General features: G+C 37.9%; 1 protein-coding gene and 1 long non-coding RNA gene across 16 annotated transcripts in view; one reads left to right on the top strand and one right to left on the bottom strand.

Moving 5' to 3' along the window:
• Nucleotides 1-26,909, bottom strand: part of LOC126925425 (basement membrane-specific heparan sulfate proteoglycan core protein) — a 190,090-nt gene that overhangs the window by 151,089 nt on the left and 12,092 nt on the right. The window lies entirely within an intron of this gene.
• On the top strand, nt 13,148-13,738 carry LOC126925469 (uncharacterized). Its single transcript, XR_007713943.1, has 3 exons — nt 13,148-13,268; nt 13,343-13,465; nt 13,591-13,738. It is a non-coding gene; the product is annotated as an uncharacterized LOC126925469 (long non-coding RNA).

Genomic DNA, 26,909 nt, shown 5'->3' with positions numbered 1-26,909 from the left:
TTCCTTCCTGCGATTCGCAAGAGTGTAACCCACTTTTTTGCACGTTCGATCATCACGCAGACTTATCTACGTCCGTGTTAGACAAGATACCAGCAACGAAATAAAAAGAATCTGTTGTTTCCTCCGCAAGGCGGGAAACACCGTGCGAAGAATAGGAGGAAAGGGACGAAGAAGAGAGATAGCGAGGTTTTGTTCGAGCGACAGCCGTAAATGGCCAGATTATGCATCGACGGATGATGAAACGAACCTTCAGACGCTTTCTCTACGCCAAGCAAATCGACATCGAGAAGCAAGAAACGATTACACAACGCAAAGATCAGATTTCCTGTAAGCGGACTATCTGATAGCAACATGCTTCTTTTTTCTCTGTAAGCGACTTTTAAGTGCCGCGTCCGTTAAAGAATATGATGGGTGTGTAATTACAACCATAATTGAAATTTCAAGTGTAAATACCCAAAGAAATTATGGGAAAAATACGTTTAATTTGGACGTGCCTTTGTATCTCCATAGGTACAAATATCATTGAAATTTGCTGCTGCAGATATTCTACCAATCATGAGAAATTTATGTTCCAAATTTTGGAAACTTCTGATGGTATAATTATTTTTGGATAGCGAAACATGTTTTCGTTTTGTATAGTTATAATCATAATTGACATTTCAGATGCAGATACGCAACTGATCACGAGAGACACACACGGTGTACCTCCTTTCGTTCGTGCAAGGAGGTTTGCTCGCGTGCAGGGGTATTTTCGCCAATTTTTAATCGTCAATAACTAAAAAACAAAGCCGCAAATGCAATTTCTTTATTCTTGATTTTCGTCTTATTTTGGCTTCAAAAATCACCTCTTAAATTTCCTGACACCTGTAGCCGAATATCCTGTATATTTGGATAATGAAACGCTTCATTTGTGTGCGTCTGTACTATGTTAACCACTTTCTTTCCAGGCGATGGGGCTGCTGCGCTAGAGAGACAGCCCCAATTTCGACCTTGAATAGAACAAGAAACGCGAAACCAATCGGTGAAAAGTCGATGAAAATCGAATTGTCAGACGAATTCACAATTAAATCCACGATATTCGTAGTAATAAATTTTCGTATATTTCGATATAAGATCGATGTCTACCTCTGACAAAACAATTCAAATATCGAAGCTGTCTCCTTATTGTCCACAAACCCATCAATTTGTATGCACGAAAATTCGACCGTACAATAACAATCGGCAAGTATCGAATGTTCAAGGTAAAATTACAGATATTGCAGGCCGTTTATAAATGGAGACATTATCTCGGCAGAGGCGGCGATAACAGACCACTTTTGCTGAATTACACCAGCCCATCGAATATTAATATCCTGTCGGCTGAGATCGAACCGGTTAATCATTATTCTCTTGCCGAGCTCGCGGTAAGTTTACTTAATTTAAAGCGTTTGCTTAATTCGTACAATCTTCGACGATAAGAATGTACTTATCCCCGTTCGGTTGCTCCGACTATCGTGAATCGTGACCTGTCCTGATCCTATCTCTTGAAATAAAAAATGAAAGAACAAAAGTCCCCGATTAATGCAAATTCTCGGAAACGTTTTTATAAAATCAAAATCCCGCGGGCACTGGCGAACAAATTCGCCAAGATTCCAACACTGTTGTGCGTTACTACAAACGTGACGTCATCGCTCGATTATATATAGGTGGATTGAGTAAGTTCGATCGCGTTTCTTTAGGTCGGTACCAAAGGTCACTGCTTTTGCATCGGTCTTATCTAACCAATGACGTGTCGCATGTGGAACATCGTATACTCAAACGGGACTGTAATTACGCGTGTTTTTTTTTTTCTGAGGCTTTTCTAATAAAAGTCTGACAGTATATATATAGAATAATATATAGAGTATGTATAATATAGATAGGAGAAGATATCAAAAGTGAGTCAGTGATGACATTCGATGACACAAATACAGACCTTTAATTACACACGTGGCATTGCATATCGATGCTTTTTTAATAAAAATCAGATAATATATATATATAATAGTGGAAAAATTCAACAAGATTTTTAAATATATTTTTATATAATTTTATCATATATGACATGTTGAATTTTTCCACTACAAATTTTCAAAAAACAAACTAAAGAAATCCGAGACGAAAGCTTTAGGAACAATATGCGATACAACAGGATAAGAAATTGTTGCACGACCTTTAAATGGAAAGATGACTTATGGACAGCTGTATGTTGGAATGAAACGTGCCTTATTAAAAAAAACAACGCTGCCAAACCTGATTCAACGTATATGAATAGCGGCCGACATAGCAATTAGAGTATCTGGCGAAAATTTTCAAGCTGAAAAAATCTGATTAACCGCCGATGCGTTGCGCTTTTCACTCTGCATACGGTGTTTCTCGTTTCAGGAATTACGTAAATTGAATGTGCCGCGGCCGGTGTCTCTCTTTTCGACTTTTTTCCACGGCGTTTCTCTTCGTCAAAAGACAAGATCCGGTCGGCCAGGCCTCGAAAAAGGGGTCACACGCCTCGACAAAACATGTTTTCTTGCGAGAGAAGAGACGATAAGCGGAGCCAGGCGTTCGTCGAAATCGTCTCGCGGCTCTTTTTTCGCGGAATATCGGCAAACCGAATTAATTCTCTTCGTTCTCTTGCTCTCGCTTATGTTTGATCTGCCTCGGGCACTTCGCAGCGAATTCGCGCTGCCCCGTCTACCGCCGTTTGCTAATTAATTGTACCGGTCGATTCAAACGTAGCTCGTAATCGTCGAAATGGCAAGCGCGATTACGCTCGGTATTTTCCTTCTTCCTTCGTTTTCCAATCCCTCCATTATTTTCCTCTTCTTTGTACGTAGTTACGCATTAAAGTTGCATCTTCTTGTTAAAGAATTTAGCTAAATTTACGAATATCTTAATTACATCCAACAGCAAGTAGTAAGTATACTTCCATATGTATCGCAATCGTGCAGAAGTATTCGGACACCAGGTACAATCTAACCGAAACACTGGTATCTCTGTGAATTTTCAACATCGCGATAGAAGAACCTTCCTCTCCCTCTAATTCTTTGCTTTCTGTCATAACTGGCATATTATATGGTCCGCTAAGTTGAAACTGAAGCCAGCGATACAGCTGCATCGATCAAGTTCCCTATTTATCTGTAATAAATAGCTGCCCCGTCAAATCTATGAAACACATGTTCCAATTATCCTGAGACCTCAACATTCAATAGACACGTTTAAAGCCGCTGAAACCAGGCGTATCGATACAAGTAATTTTCATCCATTTTCGATTATTTCTCTTTTATCTGCTTCGCGTTGATTCATTATTTTTATCGATACCTATTAATTAACAGTGGTATATTGTTGCCTGAGATAAGATCACAGACAGCAAATAGCATGTACAATGATTAATGAATAGCAATTTTGTCGCATGTGTATCGTTAAACTGTTAAAATTATCCGTTCGTTTCTAACTTCGTATTAGTGTCGATTCTCTTTTTTTTTTTTTACAAAACATAATTCTTCAAAATAAAATTTCATCGTGAACTGCGACGAGCGAGCCGTATCGGCCAGCTTCTCCTCGCACGGCCACTAACAGCGCAGTCTGAGAATCGTAGGGGCGTGTCAGACTGCAACGCACCTTGGCCAGGTTAAGTGATCCAATTTTGGCAAGCCTCCCCTGGTTTATTCTCCGCTCTTCCTCAATGAAATTGCTCGGAGATTCGCACAATAAAAGCAATGACGAGGACAGCCGCTGATACAGAGAAAAGAAGGCCCGAGTGGGGCAACGTAGTGGAAGAAAGCGATGGAATTGGGGCACGAGGTGCGTGAGGAGCCGGGCCGCTCCGTCTCTCTGCTATTTCCAGCAATTTCGTCACCGAAAAACTGCCGTTGTTCGGCAGCACGTACGTACAGAGAGACGGTTTCTATAAATACGCACTTACGGTGGTCTCCTGTGAAATATGCAAAACCAACTGACCGCTACAGTTCAAGGAATGAACTCAGCGCGGCCAATTTAATTTATTAATCGATATTTCTTTTTTCCCCGCATCCTCATCGCATAGCTGGCAGAGAACGTGGCGCGCGTGTCTGTGCAACAGATAACGAGCTGCAACAGTTATCGTTGGCAAATAGAATAATTGATCGCTGGTTGTCGAGCCGTAACGCGATAATCCAGTCGTTGTCGGGCTATTTCGCGCTTCATTGCCATCGTATGACCGGGAATCAGAGTGGCGTGAGTGAGTTCGCTATTCTTTTCGCAGAACAACGCTGTATGTAGATCCGGCGCTCCATGTAGATCTCGCCAATTGCGAAAATGTATCGCGTCGAAGGGTAGAGTCATAATTTGATCGATTCGTTGTGGAATATCATTTTTGGAAGCTGCAGTAGGTGAACAAATCTGCTCGACTTGTTCCACTGTGATTTTAGAAATCGCGTACGTGTAACATTGGGATAAAGTACGGTTTAAAATTGATAAATTATAAACTTCTGTGCTGACGACGATCTTTTACCATTTATTTATTAGGTTGTCCCAAAAGTTCCTCTCTTGTCGTTTCGTTCTTTCGTTTCTTCTATTGCAGGAAAGTGGATCATAAATAATTCAATAAAATAATACAAAAGAAGAAATGTTGTACATCTATGATTTCCTTCTAAAACGAGAGATGTAATATTAATTGCTCTAATCAAATATAGACTCATCTTGTAAAATCATAGCGTCTCTTTAGGTTTCTCATTTTAGAAACCTTCCTTTTTTTAGCCAGTACACCATAGCGGGCGAGTAGGTATCAGCTAACGGCTGAATAATTACATGCAAAATCAAAACTGGGATTTTCTTACAATTTTCTGATCCAATTACAGCGCACCGCCACATTCTAAACCACCGTGAAACTTACGCAAACTAAATTTTCTTCCTCAATTTCACCGTAACCCAAAGCAGAAGAAGAATCGGATCCGATGTAAAAAAGAAAGCTGCTGCGCTGTAAAATTAATCTCACAAAATCGTATTCAGCGAAGACAGCAATTAAAGATCGCAAAAGACGCGAACGAAACGTCGTTGCTCCTCGTTATCCTAGCCTTAACCGAATATAAAAATCAGCCACGACCGTGCACGTAAAATTTGCCAGCAAAACGGATCTCGACACAGTTACCAGCGCATAGACAGAGCCAAAGAATCGGAAGCTTATTCGTGGCTATGTTCTCAAGCTGCGAGCGGAACGGTTCGAACGGCAGGAATCTGTCCTCGAGAAATACCAGGTCGACGATTCGCCATTCTTCGCCGACAGGGAAACGACGAGCAAAGGGGGAAAAAATGGCTGAACTGAGGAGGGTAGTTGGAGAAGGAAAGAGAACGAGCGAGGGAGAACGAGAGAAGAAACAAAAAAAGAAAAAGAGAGAGACAGAGAGAAAGAAAGAAGAAAAAGAAGAAGGGGGACGAAATTACGAAGCGGAGGCAGGAAACAAAGAGGAAGAAATTTGATTCATCCCGCTCGACCTGGTCGCACAAAAGACCAGACACACACGGATATAAACAGCCTGTAGCCGGCACAGACGACGGTAATCGTCGTTAACACCTGCAATTAACTTCAACATGGCCGGAATGTGGGACACGCGACCCAAATACTCTGGTTACCGGGGCGAGAAGAAGAAAAAACCAGCAATTTCTTTCCCTACAACCCCGATCATTTTCGACCCCCACCACCGCCTATTTCTCTACAAAAGAAAGCTCCGCTGAGACGAGTGGAAAAACGTATGCGCAACATTTGTTGCTCTTTCACGTGGCCTTATTCACTGGGGATTTTAATTGTCGTTTTTTCGTATGCTTGGGAACGCGAAGGATTTTTATGGAATTCGGGATGAGATCGGTTCGGGGTGAGAAAGCGTTGCGCAGTTGGAGGATCGTGGGTGTCGCATCTACCAGATGTTTCGAGAATAGAAATTTAGTGCAGAGGTTCAGGGAACTGGGTGTTCCTGGTTCAAAATATCAGATTCTGCCAGTTGAAGATAAACGAAGGAAGCGAAAGTACGCGACAATTAGAAGAAAATTCTTCCGCAGGCTCGAGAAACGTTTCCCCAGGTTTTCGAGAATTCGTTGAAACCTCTGTCGTTCGTCTGGAAGCCGGCAGACAGAATGTAGAAGAAATCTTGGTACGTAGAAAGCTTTCCTAGGATTTTAGGACCTTGTTAAACATATTTGGAGAGTCTGAACTTTGACTGCGATGCTTCATCCATTTCATCAAATTGACCACTTTTTGCTGGCTGGAAGACCTAATTATTCGTAAACTGGATGATCAGACAGAATCACGTTTCTGCGAAAGCAAAGCAGCTCGATACTCGACGAACGAAATACGAAGAAACAGAGACGAAGAAACCTGCATACATTGAAGAGTTCGCTAGATTTTAAAGAATTTGTCCAAATCTACGAGGTTCTAGAATATTCAGCATCTTCGACTTGAATTCTTCATCGATATTCCGTCAAATTAGTTGCTTTTTACCGAGCTTAGACGATATTCCTGACCATTCGAAGACTCGCGCGGTCTCATAGATCAACCAGAATGCCGTTTGCGCGGAACCAAACTTGGTCGACACGGGTTATCCGGCATAGCATGCGGCGTGTCGCGGTTTTTCCTCGATTTCATCGCGCGTTAATGAGCGCACGCACGTTTCAATGGGCGTCGTGTCGGCCGTGTCAAGTATCGGTGGAACGCTGGCGTGACGTTTTTGAAAGAAAAAAAGGGCGACGAGCCATGGCAGACGCGGTGAATAAGTTTCAAACGGCTGTGTCTTGCCACATAATGACGTCTGCTCGCGACTTTAGCCGAATCGTTCGAGCAAACGACGCGTGAGATTCGAGGAACGAGGGACTCGTTTCTTCGTCGAACCACTGTCGCGACGCTTGATTCTAGGGGCTCGTGATGGCATCCGACTTGTGTCGTTTAACGTTTAACATCCAGCTCTGGCGACAGCCAGTATACAACAACCTCGCAACACGTTCGAATCTGATTTCATAGGTCAAACCTCAGCTACGTGCATCCGGCATTTAAGAGCACGAGCTAAAAGTTAATAAAAAGCCAAGTCGAATCCTAACCTAAATTTACTAACCTTCGTATTGAAATTAATGTCGATTGAATCTTGTTCGGCTGATAAAACTATTCTACAATGGGCTACATAACCTCAAATTTGATCCAATAGCAATTCTATTCCGAATCTAATGGAAATCTATTACATTTGACAGTTCGAAAAAAGAAAGATAAGAAGGTTACCAAATTCTAACCTAAATTTGCCGATCAAACGAAAATAGGTTTAGCCAATTTGTTGAGAACTTTTCGTGACCAAATTTTGTCTGATATTAGTTTTGGAGAGGGATTCTCGGTATAAGTTGTTCGTGGAAAGATTATGCATCTCTTTTTTGAAACGCTCTGTAGAGTCTGGACTAAAGATAGACACGGCAGAGGGAATAGCGGGAACATGGAGTGCTCACGCCTTGTAATTCCTGTCTCCTATTTGGTCGACAATTTCTCTGGCCACCGAGATTCGATCAATCCCACGCCACTCGTTAATCGGCTGTCATTAAATCCTAAGTAATATCGACTAAACTATTCCGGTATCGATCGAATATTAACCCAGATATGCTCACTATCCTTGAAAAAGGACGACCATGAGGTAATTTTATCGTATTTTCCGATTTTTCCAATATTCCTCCGAATGAACGTATATTTTAAAGACTAACTACGAACGATACAAAAATTCAATTAACGCATCCACCTTAGTCTTATAACGAAAAAAAAAAAATAAAAAATATTATTACCCTGAAAAGTATATTTAAAAAATCGAACGAATCTAAGTTAATTTTGAACTTTGTTCTTATGAAAGAAAAATGACCGAATTAATGTTGTAAATTAGAGGACATCGATTAAGGAAGAAAAAAAGAAACGATAATTAAATCGGAATAAATATGTTGCGAGGACAGGCAACTAGAAAAGAAATTGTAATGTTATAGCGTTATAGAGCATACGTGACTAATAAACTTGTTTTTTTCTTTTCTACTAAAGAGAATTGAGAAAAGATAGTATCGTGATTCATCCGGGAAACCGGTTTTCAGGTATGGTAAATAACGATGATCGTCGTGAAAAGGTAATATTAGAAAATGATGTCGATTTCCTGGGAGGATGAACGAGGCCAGGCAAAATGTGTGAACAGCTTGTCAAACAATTACGCAATTATATACCGGTGATGTAAAATTGATTTCTGATTATTGGTCGGGAGATAAGTGGATGGAAACATTTACACATCTGGGAACCGTTCCCTTCATCTACTCGTCGTCAAATTATCGAATGCTTTGACAGTTTGTCGATTACCCAGAGAGTATCTTCATTTTCCTGACCTCTGAAAAAAACGAATACTACAAGTAAAATTAAAGAAAATATCTGCAAGTTCTCGATAATTGTTCGCAGATAAGAAATGAACAAATTAACTCAACTGTTACCCAGGAGCAATTCAACTAATCTCGACAAGTTACTCAAGGGAACTCAACAAGTTACTCAAGGGAAATCAACAAGTTACTCAAGGGAACTCAACAAGTTACTCAAGGGAAATCAACAAGTTACTCAAGGGAAATCAACAAGTTACTCAAGGGAACTCAACAAGTTACTCAAGGGAACTCAACAAGTTACTCAAGGAACTCAACAAGTTACTCAACGCAAATAAAATCGAATACCAACTCAATATACATTAAGAGAAGTTCAACATTGACTGAAAAATAACACAGGTTAAACTTAATAGTTGCTTAACAACAATTCAGACATCACTTAACATCGGCGTAAGTATAATTTAAACTTGGTAAACACTCAATAGTAACTCAAATATTACTTAACACTGACTCGTGATTGACTTAACGTTAATAGTTAATTTCTATGTTCAAAATTGTTATCACGACTCAAATTTCACTTAACATTGACCCAAGAGTAACTCAATTAAAACTCAACAGCGACTCGACAATAACTCGAACATTATCTAACATTGATTCGAGATTGAACTTAACATTAAATAACCATCTCTAAAATAATTCCAGTATTCGCGATTATGAGCACAATTTTAAATTCAACCAAAGTTTCAATTTCTCCAGACTTAACACTCGCTTAAAGTTGACAGAAACATTCCAAACTTGGGACTCAAGTTCTCAATGGATAACGACACAATCATGTTCAGTTAACGCTATAACGCTTCCATCTCTTTCTCTTTTTATATTTTCCTATACTTTACAACTCGTCGGTATAAATCAATCAAGTAAATTGTTGTACTTGCGGAAGATAGAACGAGAGAATGGAATCTCAATGGATCCGAATTATTTCGAGTTAATTGCCTCGTTCCTTTTAAAACGAACTCGATGTTTTCTCCTTCTTTGTATCAGAGCAATCGGCACTGAAGCGAGTATTGAATGAATCTAGGACCCTGTCGTTCCTTCAGCAATTGTCGATTCCTGTGAACATCTAATTCCATGTGATGGCTGTTGCTCTATTCTTGTACTGTTTCTGCGATGCATAGGACATCAAAGCATCGTGAAGCGTTTTGTTTGAGTATTGTTGGAGTATTTTTAAAAGTGATTGACACGAGAGACACGCCAGCCTTATTATTATTTTATAAATAAGTATTTTACAACACAGTGATAATGTTGACTTTCTGTCAAGTAGCCAGCACGTGCCTTTACATCTTGGATTAACTTGTCTTGTCTTTAATGTTATATGTTTCCTCAAATCTAATTTATTGTCCAAGCGAAGACCTAAATACCATACTAATGATAGAACTCGATGATGAGTCGAAGCCATCGCTGGGAAAGCTTGAAATATGCACGACGCGCTAAGTGTTTCAGCAAGAAATCAACCTTGCGGTCATCCAATTAGATTCGTCTGACAGCCGCCGGTTTGCTTATGGATTAACGGCGATACATCCGAGCAACAGTTTTGCAATGTACAGTTTTGCATACTCAGATACGTTTACGATACGTATTCTAACCTGGTTGTGTAACGTTAACCTTGTACTTTGCGACATTTAAGAATGCAAATGTTGCTTACACAGAAAAATCACAACTTATAAACGCAGTGACAGCTACGGTTATTGAGAAGTAAATAAATATAAATCAAATTAGTGGATGAGATAAATTTACAAACAGTGTTATTTAACGATAGGAAAAATTTATAGGAGAAGCTCGTTCGTATTAACGGATAACGTTGAAAATTATGTCATCGGTAAAGATCGCATGCAACTGTTTATACGTTATTTAATTTATGAATCTATTTCCGGATCTGACGCCAATACGACGATTTCTGTGAAAATGTATTCAGTGATTCACCGTGGCAAACATCGGTGCACTCACGCAAGAAATTTTAAGCAGCAAACCAGCCAATGGATCAATGACGATCTATTACAATATATACAAATTCTTAATGGATATAAACATCGACTTGAGTACTGATTACTCGAGCATTAAGTAACGACTTAAGGAGGTGTCCTTAAAAATTATAACTGATTTCCAAGCCTATTTCATGGGCTGCGGTTTTCAATCGACGTGAAAGATCCACCTCGTAATTCTTGACCGAAAGAAAAAACCAAAAAAGGATTAAATTATTATATAATTTTCTTCTCGATGAACTAAAAAAGAAAGGCAGAGAATAGTGTGAAATTAAACATTTTTGGCGGGTTTAAAGAAAAAATGTGTTTCATAAAAAGAAAAGATAAACTTTAAGGTGCTATAACGATTATTTGAATAAACTTTTTCACGAACTTTTTTAATTCATCGAGAAGAAAAATATATAATAATTTAATCCTTTTTTGGTTTTTCCTTTCGGTCAAGAATTACGAGCTGGATCTTTCACGCCGATTTAAAGCTGCAGCCCATGAAATAGGCTGAGAAATTTGTTATAATTTTTCTTTTTACTTTAAAAAAAATTTTGTTGTATTCGTTAAATATATATAAAAGCATACCTAAAAATTCAATAACTTCATTTCTTTCTTTCCCTTCTAAAAAAAATCACAAAAAGACGCTATTTTTGAACATTCTAATTCAGGACACCCCCTTAAGTGTCAGATTAGTATAGTAAGTTTATCAGTCGATCGTGCGTCTCAATTGGTACCAAGCGTTTAGTGCTTCGTGTTAAGTAACAAATTTTCATGAAAATTGAGTGAAAGTGTAAAACGAACCTGTGGCAAACGTAAATCCGGTAATCACCTAACTTAATCCAAACCCAGTAATCTTAAAATGAACTTACATCTAACGAAAAGTTAGTTCATGTGAACTCAATAGTGGCTTTAAGTACCTCAAGTACCTATTACCTCAATAGCGAGGCACACCATTTTGAAGTTATCTGAAACCTAATTTAAACGTACTAATTAAGTACTAACTCAAGACTAACGCGAATGTAGTAGTTGAGTACGTACTTGATTTTGCGACTAATTAATGTAACCCAATCTAATAGTTGAGTACTCGACTAAACTTTAAACCTACAATATCAAAGCAAACTTAATAATTTAACTCATTTGCAGAGTGAAATTAACATCTACTGCCTCAATTATGATAGTACAATACATCTGCATACTTAAACCGAACCACCCTAAGTTTATTAATCCATTGCTCAATTTCAAAGAATATTTAAGTTGACCTTAAGTTAAGTCTACGTTAGATTTTTAAGTCAACTGGAAGCCATCTCAAATCTGGTAAATGAGTACAATCTTTTTGAAATTAATACCAACTATTCTAGAACTTAACATTTAGCCGATCGAACTTCTATTCAATGCCCTTTCTCCTAACGCTTACGTTGTAAATTTTCTTTTGCTCTCCAAAAGCAAAAAGAGGATTTGATTCAATTTCGATCGGCTGGAAAAGAGAACCGATCCCACGAGGATTGAATAGTAACGAAGGCGATGCGCAACGAGTCCAATGAGAGGGTAAAGTCGATCGAATCTCGTTAATTATCAGGAATTTGATAATTACTAGCCGTGACTGGTAATCGGTAGCCGTTTCGCCAGAATTGCGACTTTTCCATTTCCCGATCCAATGGATTCTTACTGGCAAATATGAATGAAGAACACCGAGTGAAATCCTTTAACCATCGTTATCAGCCAATAAAAATATTTGCACGATGAGATAAATGGAGTGTGAACTAGTTTGCAAATAATTACATCTAAATCGGCCGGTTACGTCATCGTAAAAAGTGAAAATGGAAGCGACGACGCGACGTGCGTCGAAGATGAATGAAAATGCATATGCATCGTCACGCGTCAAGTGCTCAATGAACGTCGTAACACTTATTGTTGAGTGATAAAACCACTACCAAGTTTCTAGCTCGCCTATGCAAACTATATTCGACGATGAACTCAATGATAAAATTGACAGCACGTCTTTAACCCTTTTGCGACTACCAATTGCTATACACAATGTCGATGGCTCGTTGCATAAATATCGTGTGTCCATTTTCAGCGTTCTGGAGAAAAACAATATTAATAATTTAATATTAACCCTTTGCACTGCGAATTTTATTTCAATTTCGTTAGCAGCATCTGCCAACGCTTTTAAGTGTTTTATTTGATATTTACTTGAACCAAAAAATAAGACAATTTAAATAAATAAAGGAAGAAAGAAATTCACCTAAATACCAGTTTTATCCACACTATTGTTGTATTTTGTAATTTTTAAATGTATGATTTATCTTGGAACAATTTCCAGGATACAATCCTGGTGTTTTTCACAAAAGAAGGTGGAACTGAAGGAATGTCGAGTGGAACTCGACAAAAGGAGCTCCTGAGATAAAAACTAAAAAATAAAACAATTTAAATAAATAAAGGAAGAAAGAAATTCACCTAAGTAACAGTTTTATCCACACTATTGTTGTATTTTGTAATTTTTAAATGTATGATTTATCTTGAAACAATTTCCAGGATACAATCCTGGTGTTTTTCACAAAAGAAGGTGGGACTGAAGGAATGTCGAGTGGGACTCGACATAGAAGCTCCTGAGATAAAAACTAAAAATTAAGACAATTTAAGTAAATAAAGGAAGAAAGAAATTCACCTAAATGCCAGTTTTATCCACACTATTGTTGCATTTTGTAATTTTTAAATGTATGATTTATCTTGAAACAATTTCCAGGATACAATCCTGGTGTTTTTCACAAAAGAAGGTGGGACTGAAGGAATGTCGAGTGGAACTCGACAAAGGAGTTCCTGAGATAAAAACTAAAAAATAAAACAATTTAAATAAAAATAGGAAGAAAGAAATTCACCTAAGTACCAGTTTTATCCACACTATTGTTGCATTTTGTAATTTTTAAATGTATGATATATCTTCAAACAATTTTCAGGATGCAATCTTGGTGTTTTTCACAAAAGAAGGTGGGACTGAAGGAATGTCGAGTGGGACTCGACAAAGAAGCTCCTGAGATAAAAACTGATGTGGAATCACGCTCGACATAGAAGTGCAAATGGTTAAGATATTTATCTGAATATTGAGATATTTTATAATGAAATAAATACTATTGGATAATTCTATTTATCTTTATCAATGGTGTTACAAAATTAATTAGAGATTGTATATTGGTCGTTTTTAGAGGCATACGTGAAATGACAAAGGTAGATCGTATGATAAGAGAAAATGTTATTTTTCCTAAACGTATGAAGCAGATGTGGCCATTTGAACAGCGTACAGATATAGCGAAGAACTATTTGCCGGATAGAAAATTTCCAATTGCACAGAAAATGCACGTACGATATTTGTGCAATCAAGTCATCGATACGTGTATTTATATTTCGACCTTAATTTGATAATAGGCATTGTGTGATATGACAAACACTTTGCTTACTCCTACGAGCCAAGTGTTATCTAATAATTGATTTCACATATTTATTTCAACTTGAGATCTAACAATTCATAATTATCACAGATACTTCACTCGATGTAACGATACAAAGCAAAAATTGATATAGTTACGATGATTTAATTGCAGTAAAAAAAATCATAATAAAAGTTGCAATAAAATTGATTTAGTTATAATAAGTCTTAACCTTGAAGGGAAGTAACGCTTATTTTAATGAACTTTCTATTAGCAGTAGCCTAAACGTAGACTCTTGCTCTATTATATAAATTTATTCAATGATTAATGTAAATCCTGTGAATAACTTTCTATTCCACAGGCAAAGAAGTTAACGTCTTAAAGAAAAGTGACACTGAACTGGAAATAGCTTCTGTCGCGAAAAAGGTCAGTTAAATATTTTCTGAGCTGAAGATTTTCTTTCATCAATAGCTTATAGATCTGATTAATAGAAGAACTAGTGTTTTTCTTTTTTTTTTTTTTTTTTCAGTCATTTTAAAAATATCTGCGTTCAGACACGCTTCTACAGTAAATCAGAGAAGCATTTCAACACCTGTAGCAACATTTTTAAATACGTATGTTACAGAAACAAGTTTTCTATCGTAAGTGTCCGTATTTACTATACAGAGTGGTCGGTAATTCATTATACAAATGAGGTCAGAAATTTTTTTTTTTTAGAAACACGAGTTTGTAAATTTGCAAAGTATACGTACATTTGCCTAATTACTGGCTAGACAGCGGTAGATGATGATCGACAGAACGTTATTCTACCTGTGAAAATAAGTCGAAGAATATGGAATTACGTATTTTTAAGTAATTTTTAGCTAACGTATTCAAGCTCCATTTTGCCAAAAAACGAGATCTCAAACGACGAAATTTTATTCATTTATTTATTTATTTTATTCATTTTCGATTTATTTAATTCTGTCGATTGCCTATTCTTATCCAGCCGAGAATCGGTCAAATTCGCGTACACTTGAAAAAACTGTTCAAACTCGATTCCTTCAAAACTGAAGATTCCAATTCTTAATTTTCCTGCCATTTCGAGCCAAAGAATTTCTCTGAGCCTATTCGTGCAATAAATTGCCGTAATACACGCTTTCGAGTTCTGTCGAGTTACGAAGAATTCAATTGCGATTATCACGTAACGGAGGTGAACGTTCAACGATCAATTCGGCATGAACCCTCGGTTTGACATTCTACTGTCCCACTTGAAACGATCAATGACTTAGTTTAACGAGCAGATATGCAAATTATTCGTAGCGTAGCAAATAAGCTGGACTGAATATTTTTGCAGAAAATATCCGACTCGGATAATACGAGAGCAAACGTTCAACTACTAGAAACCTCATTTTTTTTACCAAACTATCGTAAAATGATACCACTGATACAGGCGCAGATTAATATCAAGCGATCTGGTTCGAAGGTTAATCTTATCTTAATCGTTCTGCTTCGAGCTCGAAAAAATCTATTCTTCTATTGATCATGATCTTTGCGTTCCGAGAAAACGGAATCTATTTTTCAACGAGATTGGCAAAAAGATTGTTCGAAGCGCGATTAAAGCACGGCGTGAAATAAATCGTAAGTTTAATAAATAAAAGTTGACGAGGAATTTGCGATGTTTGGATTTGGAATGTCTTTGCAAGAAAATCGAAATAAATTCGGGGCATTTTTTTCTTTATTTGCACCGCGTGAAAGAATCGAACCAGACTAGCAACGTGGCTCTTGCATGGTTCATCGAGCCTCAAAGGTCTGATTTATGGTGGCTGATAAGCGAGAAATTTATTGATACCGCGATTTTCCCCTCCAAAAACGAGCAAAATTTCCACGTGCGTCGCCTCTAGGAATTCCTTCCACACTGACGTTCTTTCCAAACGTATCGTTTAGTATCGTTTGTTCGATAGAGAATCAAGCAGATAATCGAAAATATCGATTCGAAGAACACAAAGATTTAGGACTCTTCCTTATCTTGTGAGTGTCCAACGTTACTCATAAGATAATCATTTTTTCTTTTTTTAATAAACCACGAAAAGATGATTAATAATTCAGAAACCGAAGAAGCTAGATTTACGTTTCAGCATTTTGCGAGGTTACTTTCCCAGATTTGATCTCACAAACACATCACGCGAATATTCTCATTATTCAATTCCAATAGGTTAGTTTCCATATTTCTATTACAAATGTAATTTATACGCGCTTTTTTCTTCTCTTACGCGGCTGATATAGTCGGCGATAGAACAAAATTTAACGCACAGTTGTTCAAACATCGAAGACACGTAATTTCATATGCACCGATCTAACGGTATGTAAAAATTGTTAGGTTAGAATGCAGTATGGGAAGAAGAAGTTATGGTTAACTTCAGATAGATTCTAGAAAACTCTATAAACTGCAGCAAAATAGATAAAGGGAATTTTTGCTTTGACGAACGTCCGTGGCACAAACTGACGAGATTACGCCACAAACGTGCTTACACACAGTATCGTAAGTAAAAGAATATCACTAAAATGCGAAACTCTACACTCTACGACAGCAGAGCTCGTAGAAGCATGGCGGAAATAGAACAACAAGAATGTGTGATAAGCTTGGCTGATAAGTGACACAATAACGCCTACATTGTCGCAATCTTTTTCGAATTGTATTTATCGTGCAAGACAAATAATAAAATAATATAAAAGTTGCCACCAATATCAAACATGATCTACATGATCTACAAGTATATAGGGTGAATCAATAACTAGTACTATCTGACATAACTCATTATCTATTGGTTTTATCGAGAATCGTATTAATTGAATTATGTTGCATGTCGAGGGATGCAATTTTATTCTTTTGTATCTTATATTTTCTGAGATATCCAGCTGACCACGGGTCTCATTATAACGTTACTTTACAATGTATATTTTTTATAACGTTGGTCAATACAATTGGACTATTCTCAGCAAAAATGATATATCAACATGTTTTGTTTTATATTATTTTACCGAATTATGTATGATTCATTTGGTTCCAATAGAACCAAAGAGACAAAAAATGTTGCGCATCTAGTGTTGCCTTATAAAACGAAAGAAACTTTTGGGACGACCTAATGTCCCAAGAATCTCGATATCTCAGAAAATATAAGATGGAAAAAATAAAACTGCATCCTTTCGACGAATCTCTTGAAATTCAACGTAATTCCTTTCAAACGTTTTGAGATGAAACCAATATCAGGTAACGAGTTATCCTAGATACTTCTTATCGACTCACCCTGTATAGCAACAATAATGATAATAGGGATTTTTATGCATCTAGGGGAAATTTAAAGACGTAGAAATGAATAGAAAACAGATGATGTGCTAAAATGTATGAAATACCCAAATATAATACTTATATATGATATTTCATATAAATTTATATAATAATATAATGTAACATTATATAAAGTATATAATACTTGAAGCAATAATATCCAAATAATTAAATCAATATCTAACGATTGAACAGGTGAAACATTCGAGTTTCTTGATTCTGCCATAAGTTCTATACACTGGAATTTTTCTCGAAGAAAAGGTGTTCGATTATCCGCTTCCTCCTCACAACTGCAGAACGATTTCTAACACGGTAAACGAATCGTAGGACCCTTTGGCCATGATACAAAATTATTTTGATTTTGAATAAATACAAAAAAACAATTCATTATATCATTCTTTTAGTTGTCGCAGCAAAAATCATCACTACATCATTGCGGGAAAAAAATATAACACGAGGTAGGAATTTTCAAATGAAATTGTAAAACCTGTCATTTTGACTGGTGTAACAGTTCTAGTGTTGAAAGGTACTCTAACGCGAGCCACGCTCTCGAAGAACAAACCACTCTACGATCCTAATCAGTCGCCATTCACGAACCTGGTACCTCGAGCACGCCTGATTAGGCGCTAGTGTGAACACGTTTGCCAACATCCAAGCGACTAGTGACTATTTCTCACGAATTTTCAAAACCGATTGCAATCGTTCAATTTTTATAGTAACATTTTGCTTATAACAGATAGTATACAGAGTGTGCGAGGATTTAGCAACCAGACTTTGTCAGTATATATTCTACGGATATGGTCAAAAGCAAAAAACAATGTATATACAAAGAGAGAGAGAGAGAGTCTTTTTAAACCTTAGAAAAAAGGACATGACGTGCAAACAGAATAATATTATACTTTGACCTCCAATATCGCCTTGAATTTTACGCCATTGGACTTCTACGTGCGGACGATGGGTAATTTTAGAAAAGGAAGTACGTGCGCCGTTCACAGGCTAAAATAGTCAACTTTAATTTTTTGGAATTTTTAAAATTTGCTTGTCTTACGCAATTTCATTAATTTTCTCTACCTCTTGTTTCGTGAAATTAACGGATTTAGTAGACATTAGGAATTTTGCTACGAGGAAAACATTTGTATTAAAGAGGCCACGATTAATATTAACGAGGAGATTATACTTCGTAATATCATTTTATAATCTTTTAACACTAACCTTATCCGAGCCGGTCAAATGAGCGATTTCAAAATTTAATTTAAAATCGTACTCGTCATTTCCTTTTGTTCGTCTAACTTTATGTAAATTCTTACATCAACAAAAATTGAGAAATTGATTAGTCAGATAATATAGAAATTTATGGTCATGATAATTTATGATAATATAAGGATGATCGTAATAATAGAAATAGGACAGAATGGATCATACATAATTCAATAAAGTAATATAAAACAAACAACGTTGTGCACTAAAACGAAAGAAAGTTTTGGAACAAAATAATATAGAACGTGTAATGACTACAACTAACGACAGATAATTTTGTCGGTGCGAATTCTTTCGCTCGATCGCGCGTGTGGCCCTCACGTTCAATTCCTTCGACGCGGTGTTTCTTCGCTTTTCTCATCTGCAGTACGGTCGTTTCGTAATTAACGACGATACCGGTGGACTCGTTATTTTTAATTCCCGTGGCTGCGTTCTAATTAAGATAAATCGAATCGAGTCGTGCGGTGTTGCGGCTCGTTTTCCCGCCTCGAGTGCGTTTCCGGGGCCTTTTTTGCGCCGAGGTTGCCACCACTGTCGCGACATATTCCAATCAAGTGGAGCGTAACACTTGCACACGCAGGGCTATATTCATTTGATTACCTTTTTAACATTAGAAATACCGGTTTTCTTATTTCTATTAAATTGCTAGCCCGTTAAGAAGCAAACAGTGAAATAATGTACAAGAGTTGCATGAATGCAACGTAATGTTATGGAACGTAAGTAAAGTAATTTACATATTGTTACGTGAAGATCAAGATTATTAGAATAACGGGTACAGTGGATAGAAAAAAATCCTTACGTATCGTTGCATTTATTACAACATTTGCGTATTAATTATGGAAACCTCTGATAATCATAGAATAGGAATCCCTCTCGATAAATGCACGGTCGTTATCCCCACCACTTATCCTCGACGCCGCAAAGCTCGTCGGCGCGCCACATTTGAACAGCGTAACATGATTCAATGTAAAATATCGCTGAGACAATGTACGTAGATACTAATTCAAAAATGGAACTTTTTTTATCTTTTACTTTTCTAAAATGAAACTTTCACCGACCGAATATTTTTCAGATTTTTTTTATCAGAATGAGACCAGACACGACATAATTTAAATTATATTTAATTATCGATATGTATTTAATTATCATTTATTAAACAAGCAAATATGTTCCAAATTATATCGTGTTTGATGTGATTCGAATCAGAAGAATATAACAAACATGTTGGTAAAATTATCGATCGACTGGCAAAAAGAAGGATTACAAATGGATCGTTCTCTAAACGATGGCCTTTGATAGGCGAAAATAAAGAAAGCTGAGATTCGAGCAACGATAATCCAAACAATTACACGACGGTTATAAAAGTTTCTTCGATCGACAAGGAGCATCTGGTCCAACTTTTTAACGCCGGCATGACGTAAGATATTCTAAAAATGCGAAAATCCCGCAGAGACTGCCCCCGCGAAACTGTGCATCCCCAACTATAAACTAAGGCCGATCATAAATCCCACGAGCCGCGATTCGTTTCAAAGAGAATATTCTTTTTTATCTCCTGTTTTTCTGCACGATTCTAGAGAGTCCAGTTATTGATCTCGCTCACAGTGAAACTGGATCACCATGAAACCACAGCTGTTTCAATGTAAACGCGTAAAGAAATATTTCACAGATACAGATATTCAATGGATCTTCAAATCCAGCTGCGTGCGTGAATCACACGACTGAAAAAAATCATCGAGAATGATTCGCGGAGGTTAATAATGGCTCGTGTCTCATATATTTAGAAATTATCTTTTCCACTTTTTTTCTGATATATTTAGAAATTATCGCAGTCGTAAAAATACTAGAATAGTAAGAAATACTTTCATACTAGCAAATTCCACGAATGTTGCGACCTACAACGTATTAAGTTGAGCGATAAGTTCGCTCAAATCTTCCGGAAAGAGCACGTCGAGTATCAGGTTGTCCCGAAAGTGTCTTTCATTTTATAAGGAAATAAGAGATGCACAAGATATCTTTGTTTTAATGCGAACGAAACGTATCTTACGAGAGCTAGAAGACGACTGAAGATAAAGACGACAACGTTTGACAGATTAAGTTCCATGTTTGTATGAACATCGCCAGATAAAGCAACTGCGTGCAGATAGCGAAAGACACTTTTGGAACAACCTAATATCATTACCTTCGTGTAAAATCTACCTGTTAGAAGTTTATCTCGCTTCTTTACAAATATATGTCTTCGCGAAAAGATGCAAATACGTGCGAATAATTTTCGTAATTGGCACAAATCGGTAAAAGGCGAGCGAGTTTCTTACTCGACCCGATATCCATGAAAATTCGAAGAATTTCCCCTTGTTTTCCTTACGAGCCTCTCAATTTCTCCGATATTTTAATGTACCATCTTAGTATCGTATTACTTTAACGACAATATTATTTTGCGCACGACATCTTCTCTTTCATATTATTTCGTTCAATTACGTATGATCCATCTCGTTCCAATGGAACAAACTTAGAAGAGAATTAATTCGGTAGAACAATATAAAACAACAAATCTTCTGCGTCTATCATTTCCTTATAAAACGAAAGAAGCTTTTGGGGCGAAGATTTACCTAATATTTATATTACCATCTACTAGACCCGATCTAAGAACAAACTTTATATGAAATATACGAAATAAAGTACGAAACAATATATTGTAGAGCGATGGTAAACGTCACGCTATAAATATACACCGCTCCTTTCATCAAACGTAGAAAGGATGGTGGCCCACAGTGTCTGGCAGGATTTTAGGTCCGAGCATTTTCACGCTGCATTATTCAAGGTCCTATGAATTCGATATACCTGCCGATCCAAGTCACGGAGCTTAGCCCTTTCGAGATGGCCGTGACAAAACGCGCGCGTGCTAAGGAAGAAAATTCCCGGCAACAATAAGCCGCGGATCGTAGCGGTGAATCGGAAAGCAGCCGGCCCCCGACTGCACCTGATCTCTAATTTAAGATGTATCCACGATCGTGCACCCTGCCATCCTGCGAGAAACATAAAACCAAAGCCCTTTCACGTCGATGAAACTCCTGAAAAAAATACCGTGCATTTTAGCGGACGTTACGGATAAATAGAAGTCTGAGGAATCTTGCGATTAAATTAGCGTCAGATTTGAAACAGATTCGAATAGCTCGAGCTTGCAACGATTTTATGTTTCTTTTACGACGATAAACGTAGAAATGTTACGGGGTTAGAGCGGGGAAAAATTCCTCCCACAACCTATATAACGTACTTGTATAATTACAGATAATAAATGGAAATCTGACGACAGATTAAAATTAGTATCAGGATATTAAAGCAGAAATAGGAAAAAATGTAAAACAGGATAGCAATACAGGTTTAGAAGAGGAATGTGGGATAATATGTGGCGGAATTCCGATAGGTGAGAACTGGAAATAATTGCTGTGTAGGTGATCAATAGACTGTGGATTTCTATGCAATTGCTGGATATTTGAAAGTGGAAAAATACACAGGGTGTACAGAGATGTATAAAATATATCAGTCTGATAGTTAAAATGCAGTTGTGCGACCAGTGTATAGGCAAGTTCGAAGCTTCGATTGAAGTTTCCAACCGTCGCGTATATTTCGATGTAAACGTAAAAATAAAAGAACTGATAAACAAAGAATATAGAAATTTCCATCGCGGTCTACGTAATTAAACGTGCCAATTAACTTTACCATGGCTTCCTGCCATCGGACAATTTCCTTCAAATTCTTACAATTTCCACGATGTTGAAAACAAAATCCAATAATTCCAATTGATCGCCGACTTATAAATGAAATTTTAATCAGCCAAAAATACAATTCCGGCGATAATCGCGAGAAAGCTATGGAAATCAGAGAAGAATGGTATCGAAATGCAAGGGGATAGATCGATATCAAAGAATTTCTAGCGTCGAATATATTAAGAGAGACAGTTTCACCGCGTTATCAAGTTCGTTATAGAAAGATGATGCAACGTTTCTTCGACATCTTTGATAAAACGCCTTCGATACGGAAACACAGATGTGTGATTCGATCGACGTTCGTCGGATTGGTCTTATTAAAGAATGAATTACTGGCCTCGTTGATGGGAAGACGATGCACGTGCCCGAACCAGGGCAACTGCTAATTACTTCTCGTTCGAGTACGTCTATTATCAGGTTGCTTTCATTAAACGTATCCTGGTCCTGAATACTGTGCGACCAATGTCGCAGCTGTCTCATTATCTTCGGAGAGTAGGTGAGTAAGACCATCTTCTACACTTAAACACGATCTCATTAATTCAATGTGTTTTTAAATTTTAATTATCGTTCAACAATTTGCTGCACGATATTCCACGCATTCTAATAGATTTCTGTATTTAAATTGCTGACTATCTGTAGCGGCCAAGCAGTAGTTTGGAAAATTCGTAGTGTTTTTACTGCCTCGTTTATTTTATCTTCGTCCGTATACATCGTATATGCATTAGGTGATATTTTTTACGAGAACCATTTATTACGTGCTCTTGCTATTATTGTTTGTAATTCGACAGATGGAGGTGTAGAGAATATTATAAACACATTTCTAGAATAAAAGGTAGAGAGTGTGCCGCGAAAAAAGCCAAAAAAGTAACAACATATTGTGATCTGTCTAACATGTTTTAAAAAATTGCATGAAAAAGGGAAACAATTATGTTAAGTTTATAATATTGAATTGTTATGTTTTTACTATTGTATGTCTGCTTATAACGTTGAAATAAAATAATTAAACCTATTCTGTGAAATACATGTGTGACCCATCGCAATAGCCCACGAGACAGACCCGCCTATGGTGCACGCCGCCTCACGGGACAGACACGCGTGAACCGCCGATGGCTCATGCCGGCGTCAACGTGTTAAAAGAGAGAAATCGAAAATAGATCGGTAGGAACGATATGTTTTCCCAATAAAAGAAAGAGAAAAATAGATAAAAAAACTCATCAGAAGATTTCCTTGTCTTATCCACACTCCGATCTTCGCAAAACATTTGTTTCTTGTTACTTCGAGAAGCTGCGAAAATTGGGACGAATCGCGCGACTCACAGTTCGAACGAGCTAAATTCCATCTTTATATTCGTCGTTAGAAATTACGAAGTAACTGGATTACCTAACATTATTTGCCATCTAACGGCCAACAAGATCTTATTAGTTTGCATTCAGTATCGCGTGCAAGTCTCTTTGAAGCGAGACAAATTACGTCAACGACGCCAAACTTCCTAATTTGCTCACTCTGTTAAGATCTGACACTTATAGAATGGGTAATAATGGACCCACTTCTGAGGAGGGCACTTCTAAGGAAAAGGTCTCGCTAGAATGAAGCCTGCTTTCAGAGACACGTTGGCAACGTTGCTTCGGGGTCGCAGAAATAATACGGGAACCGTGTGACAAGTGGTTAAACAAAGGGGCAACGTGTAAGATACGTGGTATACGTGCGATTCGACGTCTCGGAGCGATTCCGTGCTAGGAATAGTTAACTTCGGTGTACAGGACTACTGTACTCTTCTCTTCGACTTCTTTTCATACACTCAGACAGACCAATCTAGCTGTGAGTTGCTCGTGTGCCGATTTCCGCCGATGATCTGACTTCTCACGCAGCTAGGAGAAAAGCCAATTCCGAGAATTAGTAGATTAGGTCTGGGCTAAATTTGAATTAGATTTAAGCCGAGTCCTGCCACGCTAAGAGGAGTGGCAACTTGAACTTTGCCAGGCTAGATCTGTTCTATTTATACATTACATCTAAATTGAATTCGATAGGCTTAAGCTGAATTAAGCATAGCTGCCATTAGGTACAACAACTTGAATTTTCCTAAATTCGCTAATCTCAGCCAGGATCTATCTTCTCGTTAAGAGTAACGATTAGAGCTCCTTTAACACGACTATGGAGAAAGAAGCAGTTGATGGCGAATCGATATAAACTTTTACAGCTTCAACCATTGGTATTTTTACGAGCTTCTAATCCAATGGATGCTTTCGCTATGTTTCGACTGTTTCGATAGAATCGTTTTGTACGACGGTTTATCAACTGATAACGTCGATAAATCGTCACGTCACAAGTAGCACGTTGTACGTCACATTTTTACAATTCTACAATTTATGCGTCACGGTATGGCTCGGAGTTAATAACTTTGGCAAAGAATGCGCGTGTTTTTGAACGAAGCTGTAGATTGCAGATCTGACGCGTCCGAGATTATACAGAAGAGGGTCGAATGGACCAGTTGCAATACGCATCTGACCAGGTCCACTCTTCCTTTTCGTTCGAGCCCTTGCCAGACACGGGCGCACGCGATGTTGGAAACCAGTTTCACCCGCCCACACGTTCCAGAACGCGAGTACTCTGACGTCTCTCCCCTTTCATCCCGGCGTGACATCGAATCTTAATACCCGACCGGACACGCGTTCTGAGACCTCTTTGTCCCCACCGTTCTTTACGACTCACGCAGGAGAAAACAAGAACAATCCAACCACCTCGCCACGAACCATTGCGATTTGTCCGCCGCTACGCGAGCTTAATCCATTTCTACACTATAGTTACCTGTTCTCTATTCTCTGCCTTTCGTGATTGTGCAATTGCAAATTTTTTCGTTCGTCTATTTTATTACCTTTCGATATATTTTATAAATTTATTCCGGAATTGCGCAATGGAATTTTTTAACTCCCAGCATTCTACGTGTTACTTCTCTGCGCCTCTTGTGGATCTTTTTCAACACTATGCAGAGGGAATTGATCTTAAAATTGTTTAGGTCTGTGCATTTTACACGTTACTTTTCTACACGTTTCATAGATTTTTTTCGGACTTGTACAATAGCAATTTATGTGCAATTTTGTAGATCGTCGTTTTGCAAATGAGAGCCACAAGGGAGCAACGAGTGATACTCTTCGTATTTTGTATAGAGCAGCGATTCTAAGATTTGGTGCTGTGTATATAGCAGGTACTCGTCATGTAGTTTTTTCAAAACGTTGTGTACTTGATCGACGTAACATCTGCAATTTCCGTGATTCACTGGACTGTCCCGATGATTAACTGCTATCGATGTTGCATTTCCCGAAGAATTAATTCTCAGAACGAAGCTATCGGTTTCTTCGAAGTTAATCTATAGATTAAAAAATTATCCAAGTGAGACAGGAAATGCCAGTGATAAATTTATCGCAACATTATTTTTTAATAACTTTATACTTCTTTTGCAAATTTACGTTTCGTACAATTTTTTCCCGAACTTGGACTATTCGCGCGAATATTCCGATCGCTCGTTACAACGCGATATACTTTCGATATCTTTATCGTAAACTTTCTTAACGCTGATTTCCTCTTCCTTAACATCTTCGACGGTGCATGATGGAAGAACATTTCACGAGCAAATTAAAAATTGACGAAACCACATTTCACGTACGTCGAGCTAACACAAGATGAAGAGTACGAAAGGCTGAAGATAGTCCTGGTTTGCGAATTTCTGTAGCTGACAATCGAAGCGAAGCCAGCAATTGCCCGGGAAATCCTTGGCGAGATCGACTCGTTCCATAAATTCCGACGGGCTGGACCGGGTCGCAAATCCACGAGAAATTCGAAAAACGAGCTGAAGCAACCAATGCGGAAACGGATCGATACGGTGGGCCGGTGAAAGGGACGCGCAAACACGTTATTTACCAGTGCATGCGTACCAGATGCACCAAAGCCTCGGGGATCCTACCTGTCCGGGCGTCGAAGTTACTTCATTCGGGGCTGGTAGCCACACCACACAGCCTACTTTCGATCTTCTAATTCTTACTACAAGCAAAATCCAAATGGTACGATCGTCTTTCACATATTTACAAACTGCTGGAAAACACTTGTCACTCTACTTATGGGTGAAACGTTTTTCAAATAACCGACGAACTTTCAGGAAGATTCGAATCTATCTGTGGGTCGATCACGAGTTCTAAACGAAATTTTACGCTTCATATTTTTCGGCAACTCCTTTCATCGCAGAAAGTTTCCATTGTTTCGCCGAATGAGTAAATATCGACAAGTGTTCCAGAAACTTTTCAAAATCTTTGCCAGTCAAAAGATCAATGACCCGATCCACGTAAAGGTACGTTTACACGACGATAATTTCTCCCTCGATTCAGTTTCTACAAGAGCATTTTATACACTGTGTTATACTGCATCAGAATTTTATCAATCCGTATCGATAGCTACTGCTACTCGAAGCTTTAATTTAGAAGCTCGCTATAACGCACGGGCTACTACCAGCCAAACTCACCTACACCATGGATGTAATATATATATATATATATATTTGACGGGGAAAGCTAACAAACCGGCGATTATGAGGAGGTTGATAGCCCGACTAGGATTACGCGAAAAATCGATTAAACAGCCGATGAGTCGAGACTCGTTTCGGGGCTGTTCCACCAGACGAGAACACTTGCGACACCATAACTTTTCCATCAGATATAAAATCGAGTCGTTCGATTGCGAAACGAACCTTGAAATGAAAGCA

This window comes from Bombus affinis, chromosome 16, assembly GCF_024516045.1.
Source record: "Bombus affinis isolate iyBomAffi1 chromosome 16, iyBomAffi1.2, whole genome shotgun sequence".
NCBI classification, from domain to species: domain Eukaryota; kingdom Metazoa; phylum Arthropoda; class Insecta; order Hymenoptera; family Apidae; genus Bombus; species Bombus affinis.
This window is presented reverse-complemented; position numbering and strand designations above follow the sequence as displayed.